A 14,721-nucleotide genomic window follows, 5' to 3' on the forward strand; every position below is an offset into this window, starting at 1 on the left:
ATTTTGCTGTACAAAAAGAATCGGACTTTGAAATAGTGTACAATTAGCCTGTGAAGGAAATCAAAAACGCAGGTGGACAAAAATAGAGGGATTGGGAATTCTATGTAATGGTTCATAGTCATCTCCCAGAGTTCTTTCATTGGGTGTCTGCTCATCATTTCTTATACAACAATAATATTCCATGACATTTATATAATTTATTCAGCCATTTTCCAACGGATGGGCATCCACTTGGTTTCCAGTTCCTTGCCACTATAAAAGGGCTGCCACAAAAGGACATGTGGGTCCTTTTCCCTTTTTTATGATCTCTTTGGGGTACAGACCTAGAAGAGACCCAGCTGGTTTGAAGGGTATGCACAGTTTGATAGCCCTTTGAGCATATGAACTTATTTCTTTCTGAAGTCAGTGGTTAGCTGTAGGAGGTGGTGATGGTGATAGTGATGATGATGAATCCCAGTTCTTTCCCAGGACTTGGCAATGGAAGTAGGGACAGAATAGAAGGCAAACTTCCTTTCCATCCACCTGAAGCCAGTTGGAGGGCAGGTGAGAGATATGGGTAAGGGATATTTGGGGAGGACTACATGTCTAAAGCTGCAAGATGTGTGTGTGTGTATGTGTGTGTGTTGTGTGTGTGCTGTTGGGGGGTGCTGAGAAGCCCTTCTCCTAAAATTACTGTTGTTCCAGCCAAATTCTACAGGACCCACATATCCCTGTTCCTCTTTTGCTTCTGTCTTGAGGAACAGGAAGAGTGACAGCTTCTCAGATTCACCTTTGATTAAGGAGGAAGTCAGAAGATTCCCTGGTGAGATGGGGAGGCTGTTGATGTGATCTCTGTCTTGTCTCCATTGCTTTTGGGTATAATAAGCAATTTAGGAGCAAGTCACACGGACGAGACCCCAGAGGCCAGTGGGGTCTTTCCTTGAGGTCTGACAGGGAACCTTTTTCTTTCCTTTCCCTTTTCCTAGTCACACCCCAAGGATATTCTGGTAAGACACTGAGTGTATGTATGGGAGGTGGGTGGGGTGCAGGAGAAAGAGACTATAAGAGGGACTGCGGTACTAAGCAGGGTTAGGAGGGAAGACATCCCATTCCAGGGAGAGAGAAAGCCTTATTTTGGGAGGAGGGAGTCTAGGTCTCAATGTCCCTCCCTTCTGGTCAGGGGAAGTTGACATATTTATCTCCCATATCTGATCTCTGGATTTTTGGTCCTAATTCAGGGTGGAGTTGAGGGAGGGATATGTGGGATACCTCGGACTTGGGCTCGGAAGGGTAGAATGAATGGGTATGGGGGCTTGAGAACAGCAAATTCTGCACAAGTTGGATGCTAGCCCCTAATCCCCTACCAGGCAGGAATGGTTTTCTTGCTTGTACCCGGGCCCTGTGCCCACTCTGCCTTCCGCTTCCCACCTCCTCCTTCTCATCAGCTGCAGCAGCAGCACCTTCTCTTGGAGCCAATCCTGGGTCTTGCCAAGTTCCCCTTAGCCTATAGCTATCATGCCCACGGAAGCTCCAGAATGGGTACCCCTGCCTCTTCCTAGCTCTCATGAACCCCTGCCCCCATCCTCACTCTGGAATCTGTCCTTTCCCTTCTCTGACTTCTACAATCCTTCAGCTTTCCTCGGAGCCTGATTTTTTTTTGGGGGGAGGGGAGTCTCCCATGGAGTAAGGGATGCATGTGTGCTTCTATCTTATCAGTGGGGAAACTGAGGTAAAGGGTCAGTCTGGAACCCATATGTGGGTTCCCTCTGGGTCTGCACCTTTAATGAGTAGTCTCTGTGGGTCCTGAGCCTTATCTCACTTAGTCTCTTTGTGCAAGGCTTCGATTGGGATGGGAGTAGGAATTTTATCTTTTTCTGCCAGCTCTGGATGGTGTGTCTCTGTGTGAGCCTACTGAATCTCCTTACCTCTTCCTCCATTTCCCACATTTTCTTACATCTCCCTGGTCTTCACTATCCTCAGGGTCTCTTTTAATTTAATTCCCCTGAGTCTTCCTGGTCTCCAGTCCCTCCTTTCCCCAACTTAAAGTAGATCTCTCCCTTTCTCTGCCACTATCCCCACACTTTCGACCCAAAGCAAAAATTGCTTTCCTTCTTCCAACCACCTGATAGGAAGCTGGCTCTGCTTAAGCTTATTCCAGTCTAGCTTCCTCCTAGAGCTTGTGGCTTTTCTCTTTCCAGGAGTCATCTGCCTAATCCTTTGCTGTTCCAGTCTGTTTCTTTAAAAAATATTTCAGGTCTGAATTCTCTCCCTTCCCTTTCCTCTCCCCCAATTCATTGAGAAAGCAAGAAAACAGTCGGTTTTAATATTCTGCTATTCCTCTTCTTCATATCATACACAGACACAGACACACATATAATGACTCTGTATATAACAGATGTATGTATATATAGATATATATGTATGTGTACACACATACATATCTAGATCTATATCTATATATACATATATCCAGCTATCTCAGCTTCCCCCTCATCATCGTGCTTCACGTTTTCTAGGGTCTGATCACACAGTCTGTCGCTTCTTGATGTAATGTCTCGATTTGAATGTTTAATATTTCATCTAAAAGTAGGCTCCTGATAACTTAGTAGTATTAGGAAAAAGGATAGCTGTTCTCCTTATTGATTTGCCTTCCAAGAGACAAGGATGGGACCACCTTATTGTCTTGGGTCTTACCTCAGAGCCTTTTCTTGGCCTTTGGGAGAAGTCTATCAGCAGGAGGAATTGTGTTTGGTTCCTGCTTCCCTCTTCATCCCCCCTTCCCATGCAGTGAATAGAACACTATGCTTAGATCAGGAAGACCCGAGTTCAAATCTGCCTCAGACTCTTACTAGCTGAGTGATCTGAGCAAATCACTTAATCTCTGCCTTTTTCCTCAAGTGTAAAGTGAAGGTAATAATAGCTCTTACTTCACAGCATTGATGTGAGGATTAAATGAGGTACTATTTGTAAAAAGCACAATGACTAACCCTTTGTAATATATATATATTCCTATATATTACATATAATACATTATCATATATATTATATAAACATTACATATATATATGTATATATATATGTGTGTGTGTGTGTGTGTGTATATGTATATATAATGTTTATTCTCTTTTCCCTTCCCTTCCCCTCTTTGTATTAAAACACAGAGATGGTAAACCACTTAGAAAGTATAAGTGAGAGTTAGCATTCAGATTGACCATTTTTGGTTTATCTTCTTGACAGGCTTCTCCTCCCTTTTATTGCTCAAACCCCTCCACTTAAGCCCAAGGACTTGGGATTTTCCTTCAGTGAGGTCAGGAGAAACTCCTTATTTTCTAGGCATCAGGAACTTTCTGAATGACTCACTACATCATCTTCTTCATCTTCAGGGTCCCAATAGATGTGTGTAGTAGGACAGAGTCCTGACTCCAAGGAAATAGAATGCCTCCAAGTTCAAACTTTTGTATTCCCCTAACCAACTGGGTCCTGAATGACCTTGGAAGAGTCACCTTTGGGCCTCAGTTTTTTCATTTGTATAAATGGGAAAGTGTAAATCCTTTACCTCCTTTCCTTTGTGGGAAGTGAGAAGAGATCATGCTTAAGGGAAAGATGTTTTTAATGTATTCCCTCTCCTAAAACCTGCCCTTGATCCTCAAGAGTGGGTTAAGGGGCCTTTCTCACATCCCCATTTAGTGGCAAACTTCTAGGAAGAATAGTCAACATTGAATGCCTCCTTTCCCAATCTCCTGCAGTGTAATCTGGCTTCAGTTTCCAATGCTCCACAAACAACTCTAAAATCAAGCATGACCTTTAAAAATTATATTGATATATTTTATTTTTGCATCACCTAAATTTCTCCTAGTGTTTCTCCCCTTCCACCATCCCAGAGAACCATTCCATAAAATAGAATTTTTTTGAGAAAAAAAGAGGAAGAAGAGAAAAATACAGCAAAATTAATCAATATATCAAAAAAAAAATCTGAAAATAAGTGCAATGTTACCCTTCATGTCCTCCATGGGCCTCCCATCTCTGCAAAGGAATTGGGGGTGGTATCTTCTCATATTTCTTCTTTAGGTTCATGCTTGTTCTTTGCAATTCTGTAGCCAAAAGTGAACTACTTTGTCAATAAATCCAACAACAATTTTTATTTCTTCTTCTCAGCTTCCTTGATCTCTCTGTATCATCTGAAATGATACTCCCATGCTGGGATTTTTGTGTTTCAATCTCTATCTCTCTGACCATCCCTTCTCTGTCTTCTTTAATGAATCTTTTTCATCCTCCACTTACCTATAAATGTGGATGTTCTCAAGGTTCCATTTGTGGCCCCATTTTATCCCCCTTGATGTACACACAGTGTGTGTACATATAAGTACATAAGTGACATAGTAATCACTTAATGAACGTACTGATTGAGTTCCAGATCCAAGTGCTATACTTTCAACTCTTCTCAGCTAATTATTTATTTCCAACTACCTTCTCTAAATCATCCCCTATAAAAGTTGGCCTGTCCAAAATATAACTTCTCATCTTCCAAAATCTGACTATTATCACTAAAATCTTTATTTCTGTTGATGGTAACAACTATCCTTCTAGGAAAACCATTTTTTGTCATTGATGAAAAACCAGTTTGGAAGCGAAAGGTCACTAAAGTATTTTTTCTTCCTTCCTTCCTTCCTTCCTTCCTTCCTTCCTTCCTTCCTTCCTTCCTTCCTTCCTTCCTTCCTTTCTTCTTTTCTTCCTTTCTTCCTTCCTTTTCTTTCTTTCTCCTGAATTCATCAGTTATTTATCTGATTATGGATAGCATTTTGTGACTCCTTTGTTCTTGTTTTGGATTGTTATGTTTCTGAGAAGAACTGAGTCAATGATAGTTGAACATCGCACAATGTTGCTGATACTATGTATAATGTTTTTTTCCTGGTTCTGCTCATTTCTTTTTGCATCAGTTTGTTCAAGTCTTTTCAGGTTTTTCTGAAATCTGACTGTTTATATTTTTTTACTGCATAATCCTATTCCATCACATTCATACACCACACTCTGTTCAGCCATTCCCCAGTTAATGGTCATTCCCTCAGTTTTGCTTCCAGAAGGGGCTACTATAAATATTTTTGCAATGTAGGTCCTTTTTCCTTTTTTATGATCCCTTTGGGATATACAATATAGTGATATTGCTGGGTAAAAGAGTATGGACAATTTAGTTGCCCTTTGGACTTAGTTCTCCAGAATAGTTGGGTCAGTTTACAACTACACTAGTGTCTCAATTTTCCAACAAACCTTTGAACACTTATCACTTTCCTTTTTTTGCCACATGGGCCAATCTGATAGATGTGAGGTGATATCTCAAGAGTTGTTTTAATTTTTATTTCTCTAATCAAAAGTGGTTTAGAGCAGAATTTCTTAAACTTTTTCCACTTGCAACTTCTTTTTATCCATGAAATTTTTACATGACCCTGTGTATATAGGCACATAAAATAGGTAAACAAATTAAACATTTATTGATAGTGAATCCTAATTTCATGACTCCCACATTCAGTTACCCCATATAGAGTCATGATCCACCCTTTGAGAAACTTTGAGTTAGAACATTTCTTCATATGACTATACATAGCTTTGATTTTTTCATCCGAAAACTGTTCATATCCTTTGACCATTAAAGGACATTCTTTCTATGGAGGTAGTTTTACTTGCAGAGGAGACAGCCCAGCCTCAACCCCTCATATAGGGAAGAAGAAGCCAGGGGAAAGAAGTTGACATTGGGAAGGAAAGTATGATTTGCTCTTGTTTTTCTCCTAGTCATAGGGTTATAGATTTAGAGTTGTAGTGGATATGGACAACTTATAATCAGACAGCACCAGGGATAGAAAGTCCTGACTCTGGAGTCATTCAGGACATTGAGTTCAAATTTATCCTCAGGCATTTATTAGCTTTGTGACTCTGGACAAATCATTTACCCTTAGTTTCTTCAACTGTAAAATGGGGATAATAATACCACCTACTTTTCAGGGTTGTTGTAAGGATAAGAAATTTATAAAGTCTTTAGCACATAGTAGTTGCCTAATAATTTCAATTTACCTTTCTCTGGTCTAATCTACCATCTTCTCCCATTTAACAGATGAGGGAATTGAGGCTCAGGGAGATTAAGAAGTCAGATACCCTCTTGAATATTTGGATACATTTTTGACCTTTCCCTACCTCAATCCAGTCATTTGCCATGTCCTATTGACCCTACCTTCTCCCTCTCTTTAACATCTGTCCTCTCTTTTTCACTCCCATTTTTGGCTAATTAATACAGACCTTCATCTCTTCTTGTTTGGACTGCTATCAGGCCCCAGAAAGATCTTCTTCCCAAGCAATCATCCTAATATGCAACTCTTATCAATCTCTTCTCTACTAAAAACTTTTAGTGGTAACTTTCTAATTCCAAAATAAAGTATAAACTCCTGACCTTATCATTCAAGGTTCTTCATGTGGCTTCAAACTATCTTTTTATTCATAAATCATTCTATTTTCCTTCACATAATTTCTCTTGTAGTCAAAATGGTCTAATTTCTGCCCAGCCCACCAGCATGTTTATTCTGTTTTCTTCAGTTTCCCCACCTCTCAACTCATATTTAGGGCTGGTCTCTATCTCCACCCCCCACCATCTTCCTTCAAGGTCTAATTTATGTGCTGTTCCTTCTGTCTTATTTATCTTTTCTGAAAGTGGCAGAGCATTAGGGCTGGAGTTAAGAAGTCCTGAGTTCAAATCCTGCTTCAGGCACTTATTAGCTATGTGTTATTTATTCCATTTATTTATTTCTTCCATTTCAAAACAAAGATAATAACAGCACCTAGCCAAGGGTAGTTGTGAGGATCAAGTGTGATAATATCTGTAAAGTGCTCAGCACATAGTAGGTGTTTAATAAATGCTTCTTTCTTCCCCTCCATTTCTCATAGTTCCTGTTGGACCTCCACTTGTAATAAACCATAGGGACAACTGGATTTGGAGTCAGAATACCTGGTTTCAAATTTCAATTTTTCACTTCTACTGGATACATAAAACACATATTAAGCACTGATTATATGCCAGACATTGTACTAAGTACTACAGATGCTATTATAAGCAAATAAGATAATCCTTAACCATTTTTCTTATTTAATATTTTTATTTTCCCAAGTTACATGTAAATTATTTTTACATTTGTCTTTAAAACTTTGAGTTCTAGACTCTCTTCCTTCCTCCCCACTCTCCTCCCATTGAGAAGGCAAATGTGAAGTTATGCAAAATGATAGTCCTTACTCTTAAGGACCTTCCCTTCTAATGGAAGAAGACAAAATATAAGGAGATGATAGAAAGTAGGGATGTGTGTGGGGAAAGCAGGGATGGGGTAGGGAGGTTCTTGGTGAGCAGAGAGTTCAGAAAGTAAGTTGAGCTGAATGGAAAGACCTTAGGTGAGTTAACTTATAGGTCCTTTGTGAAAAGATTCCTTTTCACAAAGTTTCATGTTCTGTCTGTCCATGTTCATGCCTTTGCTTCCTATAACCGGTAGAATATCTATTTTCTGAAAGCAGCAGTTATGTTATTTTCCATCCATGTATTCCCTCATGGCTTTGCCCATAGTAGGTATTTAATAAATATTTGTCACATGGAATAGTAAATGAAGGACCAACAGAAACTGGAAGGTTTATTCTTCAGTGAGTGGAGAAGGGGGAGAGGCAGAAGAATGAAGACAGTACCCTATGTCTCTGGACTTTTTGAATAATCCATTGCTGGGTAGTGATGGTGGTAGGGAGTAGTCAGAGTCTCTGCCCTAGGAGCAGATGGAAAGAAATATATAATATGGGATGTTTGAGAGGAAAGGGATTGGGAGAGGGACATAAGAGACACAAGGGGAGGGGGGAGAGTCTATGCCCGGGAAACAAGACACAGCTCTTTCATTCCAGCCCCTGGAGGGGATGAAATGCCTGATTGTGAGTGGGTCTGAAGGCCCTGGAGGTCAAAGAGAGATGGGACAGACCGATCTACTCCCTCCCCCAATTCCCCCAAGAGAACAAGATCCCCACACATCCCTCTGGTGACTGGAGGGAGGCCAGGACACAGAGACTTTCTCTAAGGGAGTCAGGCTTTGGGAGCTTTCCCCTGAGATTCCTCCCATCCCAAGGGCCATCCTGTGCTGTTTAGAATTGTGGGTGTTTTTCCAGAAATGGAACTCAAAGGTCAACTTTTGGGTGGAAGGATTTAGAAGCCTTCTGACTGGAATCTGATGGCTGCCTATGTAGCAGGATAGAAGTCATATAGTCTATCCTTCAGCCTCTAGGTTGGATAGACCACATCCTAGTTTAAATCAATGAAATTGTCTTCCCTGATCTACTCCAGCAAGAAGCGATCTACTCAGTTTTCTCATAATACTTCGGTTTTAAATCTATTTTATGGCAGCCAGGTGTTGCAGTGATAGAGTGCCAGACCTAGAGGCAGAAAGTCTTATCTTCCTGAGTTCAAATCCAAACACTCACTCTGGGCAAGTTACTTAACTCTATTTGTCTCAGTTTCCTCATCTGTAAAATGAGCTGGAGAAGGAAATGGCAAACCACTCTCCGTGTGGCCCTGGCTAAGCCAGTTAACCCTACTTGCCTTAATTTCCTCATTTACAAAATGAACTGGAGAAGGAAATGGCAAACCACTCTATTGTCTTTGCCAAGAAAATGGGATCCGGAAGAATTATACATAACTCAGCAAAAAATAGAATTTATAGTCAATTTTTTTTTGAAACATCTGTGGAAAAATCATCTTAAGTATATATCATATGACACTTGGTTCACTCTGTGTGGATTCTGCAGTGTAAAATCAGCTCACATTAGTTCAGACTAATTAGTTAGTTAGTCAGAAAGACATTAGTTTGTTTTTCCTTAACCTTGAAGAAAGGCAATGGATCATTTATTATATGAATAGTCCATTCAATAAAGATAGTATCCATGCTGTCCACAAGGTGGCACACTATTTGAGCCATCCACCAAGTGGTTTCCCCAGAGCATCTCTGGCTTTCTTGTGAAAGCAAATTCTCCTCTCTGCAGTGTCCCAGTCATCCTTGAGTAGCTGAACTCTTTAAAACTCATGCCATCTAAGTTCTAAATTTAAACTAGGAGTTTTTTTGGACATTGCTCAAAAATACTTTAAAAACAGGAAATCTATGGCTTTCTCTCTTTTTGTTCAATAGTATTTTATTTTTCTAATTACATGTAAAGGTAGTTTTCAACATTAATTTCTGTAAGATTTTGACTTCCATTTTTTTCTCCCTCCCTTGCTTACCTCTTCCTTCCCCAAGACAGCAAGCAATCTTTTACAGATTATACTTGTATAGTACTTTAAAACATATTTCCATATTAGTTAAGTTGTTGTGAAAGAAAAATCAGAAGTAAAAGGAAAACAAAAAATGGTGAAAATAGTATATTTTGACCCACATTCAGTTTCCATAGTTTTTTCTCTGAGTGCAGATGACATTTTCCATCCCAAGTCTTTTGGAATTATTTTGGATCAGTGTATTGCTGAGTAGAGCTGAGATTATCATAATTGATCATCACATAATCTTGTTGTTGCCATGTATAATGTTCTCCTGATTCTGCTCACTTCATTTAGCAAAAGTTCATGTAAATATTTCTAGGCTTTTCTGAAATCAGACTGTTCATCATCTCTTATAGAACAATAATATTCCATTATATTCCTATACCTTGGCAGCCAGGTATTGCAGTGGATAGAGTGCCAGACCTAGAGGCAGAAAGTCTTATCTTCCTGAATTCAATTGATGGGCATCTCCTCAATTTTATGAACTCTTCTCAATCAACAATCCCTACATCCACAGGACACAGGCATTTAACATAGTTTTTTAGACAATGCAAAGAGGAATAGAGAATGTTAAGCACTTTGAAATTAAGCACTTGGAGACCTCCAGTGTAAGCCATCTCCCCAAAGTCCTCCTAATTACTATTTTCATTTTTCATGTATTCCTTAGAGATTTCTGAACTATACTTGATGGACAGGGAATAAGGAGGAAAGGAGGTTTCTGGAAACCCTCTTCTGGACCAAAGAATATAAAAAAGGGGAGGCAGGGGAAGTTTGGAGATGGTAATATATGCCCTTCAGCTAATTACTTTGCCCTCACTAATCTTGTGGCAGTCACCATAGTTGGCAATCTTCTTGTTTATCTTCTTGACCCAATTTCTGTTTCTGCTCCTGGGGTTGGATATTCTCTCTGTCATTGATTTCAGCAGTGATCTTGGCTTTTCCACCCAAGATTCTAGTTACCATAGAGGGAAATCATGGAAACATGCACTGCTGCTATGGGCGGCAGCTGGGAGTTGCCCTGACTTCAGGTATGAGGATGGCATCTGTGACCTGACACAAGCAAGGGTTTACATAAGAAAAGGTTTGTTTATAAAGATATAGCTCTCCAACACAGGGCAAGGATATGGTTTGAGCTGATCATCCAGCCTTTCCTGTGATCGCCCTTGTGCCTTCAAGTGCAAGAGCAGTGACAGGGAATGAAACTTGTGCAGAGTCAAAGATCCCTATTTTACTTAAAAATCCATTTTATTGATGTCTTTTGTCTTTATATTACAATCATTTGTAATATATCTTATTATAGCCATATTAAGTTCTCCCTTATATAAAGGAAAATAAATAAGCAAAGAAATTAGATATTATGAAAGCATTAGACAGTACAGACAACCCACTGCTCCAATAGTCTCTTCTCCATCAATGGCTTTTTAATTACTTAGGACTCAACTTCCTTTTGATTTTCATTCTTATAGTCATTACTCATGTTGTTCTTATGGTCATTCTTAATTTGTTGTTGTTGTTCAGTCATGTCTTACTTTTCTTGTCTCCATTTGTTTTTTGGTTGTTTTTTTTTTTTTTTTTGGCAAAGATACTGGAATAGTTTGCCATTTCCTTCTCTAGTTCATTTTACAGATAAGGAAACTGAGGCAAATAGGGTTAAGTAGGGTCACACAGTTAGTGTCTGAAGACAGATTTTAATGCACAGAGAGCAATTTTCCTGATTCCAGGCCAAGTACTCTATTCACTGTACCACCTGGCTATTCCCCAAACTTAATTTACCACGTGGGAATTCACACAAATCTTACTCTATTTCTGAAATTCTTCATTCTCATCCTTAATATTCTGTTCTATTACAGTTTTTTCGGCCATTCTCTAACCAATCAACAAATCAATCAATAAGCAGTTATTAATCATCTACTCTGTGCTAGACAGTGTACTAGGCACTGGGAATACACAGAGAAAAATGCAACAATCTCTACCCTTAAGAAACTTCCATTCTACAGAAGGAGACAATGTGTGTACATATAACTAGAAACTAAAAGACAATTTTGGTGAGGAGATACTAGCAGCTAAGGGGAACAGGAAAAGCTCATGGAAGAAGTGGTGTTTGAACAGAGCATTGAAGGAAGCAAAGGATTCTAAGAGGCAGAGGTGATGAAGGAAGCATTCTTAGGCATGGGAAATAGCACCATAAAGGCTCAAAGATAGGAGAAAGTATTGTGTGAAGGGAAGTACTAAGATGTATACATTTTGTTTCAGTTTCTTGCTCCCACTTTGATTGATTTGAAGTGAATCCTTAAAGTTGTTTTATTTTACTCTTATTATGAGTGATTTAAAGCATGTTCTCAAAGCATGTTTATAGTTGGCATTTTTCTTTTTGAAAACTTCATATCCTTTGACCACTGGTCTGTTGGGGGAATGACTCTTTGTGTCAATTCCCTATATATCTTAGTGATTGTTGTTTATTTTTTTCAGTTGTGTCTCTTTTCATGACTCCATTTGGGATTTTTTTGGAAAAGATATTGGAATGATTTGCCATTTACTTCTCCATTTTTTAACAGATGAGGAAACTGAGGCAAACAAGTTTAAGTGACTTGCTCAGAGTCACACAGGTACTGAGTGTCCGAATAGAGATTTGAACTAGGGACTTTCTGACTATAATAATAGATGCATTCTAACCACTGGGCTACCTACTTGCCCATATATCTTGGTTATAAGATTTCTCTTAGTGATATTTGCTACAAATATTATTCCATTCTATGGTTTGTCTTCTTATTCTGTTTAATGATTTTTATTTATGCAAAGAGCCTTACATTTTATATAATAGAGAATATCTATTTTTTCCTCTTATAATTTCCACTATCCCTTATTTGGTTAAGAGTTCTGTCTTGAGTCATAGTTGTAGAAAACATTTCCTCTTCTCTCACATATCTTTATGACATTATCTTCTATATTTAGGTTAGATATCAGTTTGAGCTTATTGTGGTGTAAAATGGTGGTCTAAACTGAATTTCCATAGTTTCCCCAGAAGTTCTTGTTTAAAAGGGGGTGCTTACTCATATAATTCTTGGGTTTATTAAACACTGACCTATTGTTTTTTGACTGAGTTCATTTCTTGCTCATCTAGTCAATTCTATAAGTCTACTTTTCAGAATTAGTACTGAATAGGTTTGATAATTAGAGCTTTATGATATAATTTCAGGGCTTGTAAAAGACTTCTCCCTTCATTTATACTTTTTCCCCCTTGAGATTCTCGACCCTTTGTTCTTCCAAATGAACTGTTATTGTTTTGTCTAGTTTTATGATTTATCTCCTAAATAATTTTGGTATGGCTCTAAATGTGTAAATTAATTCAATAGAAATTTATATTATAAAAATATCATGGCAGGGTCCATTCATGAATACTAAATTATTCTCCAATTATTTGTCTCATTTCATTAAAGACTGTTTTGTATTTACAGAAATCTCACATGCATCTTAGTAGGTTAGCTTTAAGATAATGTAGACATTTTGAAGTCTTGAATAGGATTTTTTTCCCAATTTTTTTCCTAATGTGATAAATAGAACTGCTAGTGATTTTGTGCATTTATTTTATATCTTGCTGCTTTACTGAAGCTATTATTAATCATCTCAATTAGTTATTTCAATGATTCCCTGAAGTTTCCTAAGTATACCATCATGTCATCTACAAAGAGGAATAATTTGACCTCTTTTTCACTGATAGCTATACCTTTATTTTTATTTTGTTTCTCTTGTATTGTTGCTACCACTTGCATTTCGAGAATGAAGCAATTAATAGTGGGGAAAAAGGGCTTTTTTTTTTTTTTTTTGCTCTGTTTGAAATGGAAGGGACACAACATTTAAAGAGTTAAATACAACATCATTTGTGGAAGAAGGGAGCTCTAAAAATAGGAGAAAAGCCTTCCCTGTAGGAGGTAAAACTTGAGTTGATTCTTGTAGGAACTTGTTTGTTTCTTGGCAAAGATACTGGAGGGGCTTGCCGTTTTCTTCTTCATCTCATTAGACAAGGGCATAGTGGATGGAGTTCTGAACCTGCGTCCAGGAAGACCAGATTTGAAATCTTGCCTTAGATTGATAAGGTGTTTACTTTAAGATTGACCACTTAACTTTTCATTATTATATACATGCATATTATTTCTCCTAGCTGATTGTAAGCTCCTTGAGGGTGGGAATAGCCTTTTTTTGGTTGGTTTTTGTATCCCCCAATGGCTACTGTTGTACATAGCATGCAGTAGGTAATTAATAAATGCTTGTTGGTTGGTTTATTATTTGATTTCCTAAGGGCACACAGGTCATAAATGGCAGAACCAAGATTTTCTGATTTTACATGCATTATTATTTTCCCCTGGGCATTATATTCCCACTGGGGCAACTGACTTGCTCCAGATCACACATCTAGTAAGTGGCTGGGGCCAGATTTAACTCAGGTCCTCTTTATTCCAGGGCTGTTGTTTTATGTTCTGTGCTACCTAGCTGCCCCCAGCCTCATAAGGAAGCTAAGAATTTTAAGACACAGAGGTGAGAAGAGAGATGTCAGCTATTATGATCCACACCAAAGAAATGACAGATCCTTGAAACACTGAAATAACCGAGGTTAAGTTGTGTTACACTGACTGCTGAGTGCCTCAAATGGACAGTTACAAACAGGGGATGTCATTTTCCAACTTTGCCCAGGGCACATAAATGTTTTGACTGGACTCTTCACCTCAATAAGCCCTGAGGCTGTCACCATATTACAGCACAATATAAACTCATAGGATTAAGGGCTGGGAGAGACTTTAGAGACTATCTAGTTCAACCCAAATATTTTACAGATGGAGAAACTGAGATACTGCAGAAGATGGAAGTAACTTCTTTATTTTTCCAGACTTATTATATATTTTTCCCCTTTACTCTTTCTCTACGGTTCAGCGAAAATGGCCTACTTTTAGTTTCTTACACAAGACATTCCATCTCCTTTTTCAGGCTGTCTGACAGTATATTTTTCCCCTCGATACTGCTTCTTAGAATCCCTAGATTTCTTCCAAGCTCAGCTCAAATGTAACTCCTACAACCCCTACCATTTTCCCACACAAGCCCACTCTAGGAAAAACAGATCCCTGTCCCCTAGAAGTCACTTTGTATTTACTTTGAATCTATTTATAAGCAGCAGGGCATAGTGAATGGAATCCTGAATCTGGGACCAAGAAGACTAGATTTGAAATCTTGCCTTAGACTGACAAGGTGTTTTACCTTGAGCTTGACCACTTAACTTCTGATTATTATATAAATACGTATTATTTCTTCCAGCTGATTGTAAGCTCCTTGAAGAGAGTTTGTTTTTGTATCCCCCAATGGCTACTTGGCATGCAGTAGGTAATTAATAAATGCTTGTTGATTGGTTTATTATTTGATTGCCTAAGGATACACAGGTCATA

Source organism: Antechinus flavipes, chromosome 4 (genome assembly GCF_016432865.1).
Source record: "Antechinus flavipes isolate AdamAnt ecotype Samford, QLD, Australia chromosome 4, AdamAnt_v2, whole genome shotgun sequence".
In the NCBI taxonomy this organism is placed as follows: domain Eukaryota; kingdom Metazoa; phylum Chordata; class Mammalia; order Dasyuromorphia; family Dasyuridae; genus Antechinus; species Antechinus flavipes.